Source organism: Maniola jurtina, chromosome 11 (genome assembly GCF_905333055.1).
Source record: "Maniola jurtina chromosome 11, ilManJurt1.1, whole genome shotgun sequence".
Taxonomy (NCBI): domain Eukaryota; kingdom Metazoa; phylum Arthropoda; class Insecta; order Lepidoptera; family Nymphalidae; genus Maniola; species Maniola jurtina.
Window position 1 is genome coordinate 1,867,178 of NC_060039.1, and position 8,989 is coordinate 1,876,166.

At 37.0% G+C, this 8,989-nt stretch overlaps 1 protein-coding gene across 1 annotated transcript in view; it reads right to left on the reverse strand.

Annotated features, from left to right (window-relative positions):
* Nucleotides 1-8,989, reverse strand: part of LOC123869774 (protein dachsous) — a 371,978-nt gene that overhangs the window by 128,121 nt on the left and 234,868 nt on the right. The window lies entirely within an intron of this gene.

The following is an 8,989-nucleotide window of genomic DNA, read 5'->3' on the forward strand; positions in this document are numbered from 1 at the left end:
TGGTACCAACAGGTACCAACTTGGCATTTAATTCTGCCTTTTCCTAGGCTTTTAATAGTTACGCAATGTTTTGCATTAAACTTTCCCAATATATTAATCTGTATAAATATTGCAACGGGAAGTACTTACAAGATTAATGCTACATAAAATTAATATTCATTTGAAAGTATAATTTCGTTATGTAACATGGTTAAATATTATGGCAAATTATTTTATCAGATGTTTGCTAACTAACTGAAAAGTTGCTAAGTATGGTTTAAGCCAATTACCTAAGCTGTAAGTATTAGAAATTATTCATTAATGACAACTTGTAAGACTCACGTTATATTACGTACTATACTATCTGCTCTAAAATAATTTAATGTTATATAATATTTTTAACATGGTGCAGGAAAACATCGTGAAGAATCATGCATAACTGAGAGTTCTCCAAAAAGTACTCAAAGGAGTATAATGCCTGCCAATCCACACTGGGCCAACGTGGTGAACAATGGCTTAAACTCTTCTCACTCTGAGAGGAGACGCAAGCGATCATACCCCAGCGATGAATAGTACCTTCCAGAACACTCCGCAAATACATTTAATTAACGACTCTGTTATAGCGTAATAAAGAGCGATTCAGCTCACTCAGCGCTGCGGCCTAAAATTTAATATTTACCTCTCTTTCTATCGCATAAACTGTTATCTCTAGAACCTAGTGTTGATGTTCTCAAAGATGTGTGGACTACCACATCTTTGACAACATCAATGGAGAACTGGAAGCAAGTGATATTTCACAGTTTCGATCGGCCCAGGGTCGAACTCCGAATAGGAGACCGCACACACAAAGATTGTTTAGTCCGACAAAAGTTACTATTCAAACGAGTTCCGCCATTTTGGTGAAACCTCAATTTTATACAAATATAGGTTTGAAACAGTACAAATTAGCGGCATTCATCGTTGCGGCACCTGACGTGACCCACATACCGCGCGGATTTATGTCGTTAGTCGTAGAGATTTCGCACTAATGGGCCCTTTGTGGCCGCATTCAAATTAATAGCTCCATTTTTCGTCTAATTAGCTTCAGTTTTTACCTTATAAGCTGTTACTAGTAGACTCCGTAGTTCGTTTAACTTCATATTGTATCAGTTTAGGTATCATTATTCTGTGACTGAAGCCCTTGGCTCCAAACTCATAATTCAAATGTATTTATTCGTTGAAATAAGTTTAGCTTTGCCTAGTTTTTTTACATTATATCGGCACTCAGAGCACTACTAACATAACCATGTCGATAAGGCGACCTCGAAGTTTTTATCCATCCTGAAATCGCCCAACGCGTTTAAAGAATTTTTCACTTCAAATAGGTTTCACGACAAACTAGAGCCCACCTTATTTCAAAATCTAGGTACAGATAGTACTTTTAACTGCAATCGGTTTAAATACCGACGTCAAAAATCCACCTCAACAGCTGTTCGCCATTGATATATTTACTTGTATATTATCTCAAATGTTTTATGTACAAGATACAGGTCTGCTTTTAGTGCTATCTAACCGCCTTATAAGATGAAGGCTAATAAAATTATTAGTACAAACAAACCAAATAGTTCGGTGCTAATTCGATTTATTGCCTTTGTAAATGTGTTAAAGTTAACAACGAATTATGGTTACAGTGTGTGAATTTATATCGGTTATATAAAGCTGATTTACAACCGGGAAGGTAACTGTGTAATGTAACGCGTCATATACACCTTATATCAATGCCAAGATTTTAAAAATAGCCTCAATAGCTCAACGGTTATAGGAGTGCACTGAATTCCGAAAGGTCGGCGGTTAAAACCCCACCCGTTGCACTATTGTCGTACCCACTCCTAGCACAAGCTTTACGCTTAGGTGGAGGGGAAAGGGGAATGTTAGTTATGATTAAAATAGCTAATATTCTTTTTTCAAAAAAGAGAAAAAATGAAAGTATCTTTAAAAAAATCCGGATGACTAATGCCTACAGAAGTTACATATCTAATATACTACATCATCACACCCAAATAAAGCACTGGTCTCGTCTCAGACTGAGATGGGTTTAAGCCATAGTCCACCCCGCTTGAGAATATATTTTTGTTTTCAATAATATCCTATATTATGGAAGCAATGCAAACCGCTTGCCAAAATAATTTAGCGTTGTGTTAATATAAAAGCGTTCACAAGCGAAAAACAAAAAAAACGGTCAGGTGCGAGTCGCATTTAAACACGAAGGGTTAACACTTTTTGATTTTTAAATTCGCATGGCGGCCATTTTATAATTTTTATTATTTGTTGTTATAGCGGCAATAGAAATACACATTCTGTGAAAATCTCAACTCTCTACTTATTACAGTTCACGAGATACAGCCCGCTGACAGACAGACAGACAAACAAACGGACAGCGGAGGCTTTAATAGAGTCCCGTTCGGGTACGGAACCCTAAAACAATCTTGGGCCAAAATTCCTGGACATTGGACGCTCAGCCTATAAACAAATTACGGTTTTTACCTACCAATAAAATGTGAGCACTGAATTTCTTGCCCATGTTTGGAAGCAGAAAGTAGACATGTTTTATAGTGAGTGAGTGTTGGGTACATGTTTCGAGAATTAGTAGTTACAAACCAAATAAGGTAACTTGAATAATTAGCTATAGGATAAGTATAACTACTTGTAAAATAGCCTTTATATTACTCATTAATTCAACTACAGTCGCAATTTTACACTGGTTGAGTCATATTTCGATCGGAGTTATAGACGGGTATTTCATAAAAATTCACAATACCTATCTTACCTATACTTAGTTCCAGAGATTAACATCTACATACACACAAACTTGCACTCCTTTATAATATTACTAAATTTTATCCGCTGCTTGCTTTACCTACTTGAGCTTAAGGTGGATGCGACGGGTCTGCTAAGAAATATAATGCTAAGAAATTAGCTCTAGTATAACTATAACCTACAAATTAGTCGATACTAGAGTTAATTTCTTAAACTGGACCCTTTCAAGTAAAGATTTTTATATTAACCTGTGAGGATTATACTGCCATTAGCGCAATTAAAGTGCCATGTAAGCTTACTTTGACGTATTAGTTTACAAATTGCGAAAAACCATATTAAAGAATTTCGCGGGCAGACCCGTCGCTTGCCCCTTAAGTGCGGCGAGAGCCTAGTGGTAAAGACCTCGGCATCCTATTCGAATATTTGGGAGTTCGAGCACAGACACGCACCTCTACTTACTTTTACTTTTTACTTTACTTTACTTTGCTTTAACTTTACTTTAACGGTGAAGGAAAACATCGTGAGGAAACCTGCATGCCCGAGAGTTCTCCATGATGTTCTCAAAGGTGTGTGAAGCCAACCCGCACTAGGCTAGTGTGGCAGGCTATATAGCCCAGTGGCGTGCACAGTATTTAAAGCCAGGGTAGGTATTAAGCTATGAACTTATTTTCTGGCAGATCATAATGGAAAATAAGTGTTGATTTATTACAACTAGGGTAGGCAGTTCTTTTGTACCTCTATGACCTGCACGCCACTGCTATAGCCTAAACCCTTCTTATTCTGAGAGATCCTGGGCTGGCGATGATCATGATTTTAGTCGTTTGACCGTTTAGTCGCACGGTAGCGCGCGCCAGGTCTCCCATACCGCGCACTTTGGCGGCGCTGAACGCGCTGCTGAAGGAGTCCCCTCGCTGTGACATATTTGCTGACAAATGGGCTGACCTCAAAGGTCAGATCCTGCACTTTTGTGAAAATTTGTAGTTGACATATTTGATTATTGACTTTTTTTTTCTGAATTTATTTTGATTGTGTAATTTAATTTAATTAGTGTAATTGGACTTAAAAGGTCCGTTCTAATTAAATAATTAATTAAATAAATAATAAATAATAATAAAAGATGAATTGAGCTTATATCACTGTATCAATTTTTGAGACAACCTCAAAACTTTAAATAAACCACATACAACGAAGTCATTAACGTCCTCCCAGTTTTAATCACTCCATTAATCAATGAGATAAGTCCCAAGTTTCGCAAAGCATTAGTGTTTTACGTGCTGTAAGCAATGGAGTGTTAATGGCAGATTGGCGCGACATATTTTGATGTCGGCAATCAATATGCTACCGAATGTCGTTAAAATCGGTTTTAACAGCTCGCTATTGGGTGTAAATTTAATTTTTACTTAAAAATAATTACTTTACTAGTCATTCTGCTTTTATTTTAATAAGTAGGGAGAAAGTTATAATAGTGTTGTTACAAAACGCTACGAATAACGTAACTGTATGGACCATTTTCTTAAATCAAAATGGCAAGCAAACGTACTAGCGTATCACCTGATGTTAAGTGATAACAGTCGTCCATGAACATTTGCTGCGCCAGAGGGACACCGGACAGCCCATGTGTTGCCGACTTTTCAAGAATTTGACGAATCATGCAGCAACGGTGGTATCTTATTTTGCAAACTTCCAAAAAATCTTGCAAATCGGTTCAGAAATCTCGGAGAAATTTGTCTACATACGGTAGGCATAGAAAAATACGCACCATACATATTTAGCTGCTAGAAAGGGTACAGCACATTTCAAGTTTAATTTTGTCCATATTCAGACTTGATATTTTAGTTTAGTTTAAATTTATGCAATTTACTTTCAATATAACTCATGTATTCGTTATATAAATACATTATTAAAGCCATATAGTCCATTGCAATGCAATTTATAGCCAATTAGATATAGACTGATACCTTACGTCCGTTTTACGTAAGCATTGACGTTGGAATATATTTACAGTGTATCTACTTGTCGAATACATTTTGCCAGGGTTTCTGATCTTTTCTTCAAAATTTTAATAAAACCGATAGACCTGCATACATGTACAAATAATTAAAAAATAATTTGCAAATCGGTCTAGTAATCTCGGAAAAATCGGTGGAGGTACATACCTACAGTCCTACACAGAAAAAAACGAGCCGAATTAGTCTTTTCCTCGTTGGAAGTCCATTAAACACCTAATTTGTACCTGTTCTTTGCTTTGCTTTGACACTTAGTAATTTCCCTTTTTTTCTAACTTTATACTCATTCGGGTTTTCTATTGCATAGTCAGGTTTTTTAGCATATCATTGTCAAATTACAAAAAAAAACTTTTAATAAGTAGGTATCTAATTGTGGTATGAGGGGGATACATTATTTTGAAGAAAAAAAGTTTCATGATGTGGGTGGGTCATGATGGATATAGAGTCTATGTCAACAGTGTCGGCCAAAGCATAAGCAATGACCAGCATAGGTGAAAGAGGTCATCGCCGGCATGGTGTCGTTATGATGAGATGACGGTGACGATTTCTCTAATTTTATCTCCCAGAATTCAAGTGTTTAACATCCGATAAAAAGCTTCACTTCAAAAAAAGATTATGAATTGATTTGTGGCAACCCTACATTGGAACCTTATTAGGATCCGAAAACAAGTGATAATTTACGCTAAAAGGTATCGAGGGACTCAAAAAACAAGTCCTATTTGCAAATAACGAGCGGAAGTAACGGTGAGGTGACGGTGCTGGTAAGGTGACGATGACGGTGAGGTGACGGTGCTGGTGAGATGACGCTGAGGTGATGGTGATGGTGATGGTGACGATGAGTGACGGTGACGATTTTTCTAATTTTACCTCCCAGAATTCGAGTGTTTAACATCCGATAAGAAGTTTCTTTGAATTGAAATTTATTTGTGGCAACCCTACCTTGGAACCTTATTAGGATCTGAAAACAAGTGATAATTTACGCTAAGAGTTATCAAGGGACTCAAATAAACAAGTCCTATTTGCAAGGAAACGAGATTGTATGTCAAACCCGATTTAAAACATGATATCAACTCGAGCTAGTTATTTCACCACTTTTTACTTTTATGCAAAAACTTATAATATTATCGCTTTAGTTGTGGTCTGTTTGCTTAGAAAATTCAAAATATTTCATATCAAATAAACCTGAGTTATGTTCGCTTTTAACTTTAAAGGGCCTTTTCAGTGCGACGCGGATGACCTACGCGGACGTCCGCGACGGACGGTAAAATGTATGAAACCCGGAGCTGTCCGCGTCGCGGAGAGCTCCGCGTCGCTCTGAACGCGCTGTTAAGGTTTCATACATTTTACCGTCCGTCTGGATGACATTTTTTGCCTTAATATAAAAACATGTTACCTATTTGTAAAATTGGTTATTGGATCATGAAAAACCCCTAGAAAGAAGAAAAAAAATCGCAATTACAACAATATTAGCTCATGACAAACTCACGTTTACCGATACTTTTTAAATTTCAAGTAGAGTAAATCGAAAATAAGAAGCACATTATTTACACAATCGGAAATTTCTAAGTAAACAGACTTTAGCAATAATATTTTAATCGATTCGTTTGCGCACGTAACATAAATTTTCTTGTAGGTACTTCCTTCGCTACTACTACCTATCACTTACAGGAAAAGTAATCAAAGGTTTTTATTCTACAAATAAAAATAAATTTAGAACTGCTAAGCTGCCTAGTTAATAGGCAAATCTATGATTCTCTTTTTTGACTTTATACTTAGAATTTATGAAAAAAAATACCGGCCAAGGGCGAGTCAGACTCACAAAAACCTCTATAAGGAAACTAGAAAAGAGCTGATAACCTTCAAACGGCTGAACCGATTTTCTTCGATTATAGCAAGAACACTCTCGATCGAGCCACCTTTCAAACAAAAAATACTAAATCAATATCGGTTCATTCGTTTAGGAGCTACGATGACACAGACAGATACACAGATACACACGTCAAACTTATAACACCCCTCTTTTTGGCCGGGGGTTAAAAATTCCATATTCCTGAGATAAAAGTAGTCTTTTCCCGGGATGCAAGCTATCTCTGTACGTATTTTAAGAGTGAAGGAAAACACTATGAGAAAACCTGCATGCCTGATACTTCTCCATAGTTTCTCAAAGTTGTGTGAAGTCTGCCAATCCGCACTTGGCCAGCGTGGTGGACGATGGCTAAACCCTTCTTATTCTAAGAAGTCTTGTACTCAGTAGTGGGCCGTTGATGAGTTTAAATGGTGATAAGGTAGGTAGTCCCCGATAGTAAACGGGCTTCTTACAAAGTTTAATATAAATCAATCGATAATAAAAATTCTTATATCTGGTAGCTGAGTAACTTTTTCTCTAGTTTGCAGAATTACCTCCAATTATAGTGGTGTCGTGTCCCGGTACGTCCGTGTGCCCCATTATGTCATTATTTGAGATAACATCGTCACATCGCCGTCAACGCTGACCGGGGACGACATAACGAGTTAATTAGCATTAACTGGCGTCTGGGAACTAACTTGTACGACTTTGTATCTCGCGGGGGCAGTGTCATAGCTTTTCATTAATACATTAATGCAGATACAAGTTAGCCCTTGACTGCAATCTCACCTGGTGGTAAGTGATGATGCAGTCTAAGATGGAAGCGGGCTAACCTGGAAGGGGTATTGCAGTTTTCATTAAACCCATACTCCTTTGATTTCTAAGGCATCGTACCAGAAAGCTAAATCGCTTGTCGGCACGGCTTTGCCTTGCCGCCATTTTTGGGTGGTACTTAACTAGCCTCGGCCGAAGCCTCCCACCAGACGAGACCAGAAATTTAGAAATTACAAAATCCCAAACCCCTGCCGGGAATCGAACCCGGTACCTCCAACTAATAAGACCTCTGCGCCAGGGAGGTCGTAAAAATCCGTACCCCTACCTAAGTAGATAGGTAATCTACCGATTAGATGAGGAATAATGCCCATCTCTATGAGTAGCTCACTGACGATCAGGAATTACCTTTCTTTATTATCTCAACCACTACTGAAAACTAATTTCTAGCATAGTAATGCATAAAGCTACCTACATATCAAGTTTTTGCTTCATCGTAGCCGATTTTATAGCTATAATAACATTTTTATGCCCATAAAATCGGCTGTTACTTATCATTAAGCAATTTAACTAGATCTCCAAGATTTACACAAACGGAGAACATTAATGTAGTGGGTAGTATAATTTCGTAGGAAAAAAGTTTATATAAAATTTAAAGTCGACATTTATTGAGACCAAGTATGAATAATCATAAATATAAACAGTTTGTAATGCTGCATTGCTTTCAAAGGGGTCTCGTCACACACTTTCGAATTTGTCCGAGTAGTCCAGTAATTTGGTAGTTTTCTAGGTAAGTATAGTTAAATTTATTACATAACTATTTTCATCGGGAAATGAGTCGGAAAGAAGTGATCGTCAAAAAAACTGTTTTTGGGTGCCATTTTCTAATATGGCGGCGTGACCGGCAAAGATACGAGGAGACCAACTTAGAAATAGTACGTCAAAATTTAGGTATAAAATCACAAATTATCAAAACTCCCGAAAAATTTCCAGGTAACCAAATGCCTGTACTATAAGTTTAAAATTTTGCATGTAGATTTTCTCAAAGTAGTATATTTAGTCCAATTAATGACAAAAGAGTTTCAGAAGAGCAGGGCAATTAGTAATAGGTATGTTATTATCGCCACTATCTCAATTTGTGTTAAAAGCGTATAAATGTAAACAGTCCCTTAAAGGCATGTTAGTCGATAGCATGACCGGCTTTCGTGAAATAGCTGGATAGCATCTAATTACCTAGGTATTTGTGAATGGCTAGGTTCATTCAGATAATAAGTGAACGTCACTTATTATAACAATCTCCATATTATCTTTAAATGTATTACCTTCTCCAATAGCTAATGGTATGACATCGTCCGCATTATAATCTTAACTGAGGTTATAGATAATTTTAAACTCTATTAAAAAAAATAACCATTGCAAGAGGAGTAACGCTTGCGCGCTTACCATATTATATACTTACTTAGTTTGGTTTTAGTTACACGCGCTCAAAAATTTACGTATAAATCTATGAGCCGGGGTAACTTTGAAAAACATCAGATTTTTACAAGAGATATTTGTTTCTAGAACGCGTCCAACTAGTGGCGTGTCTTCC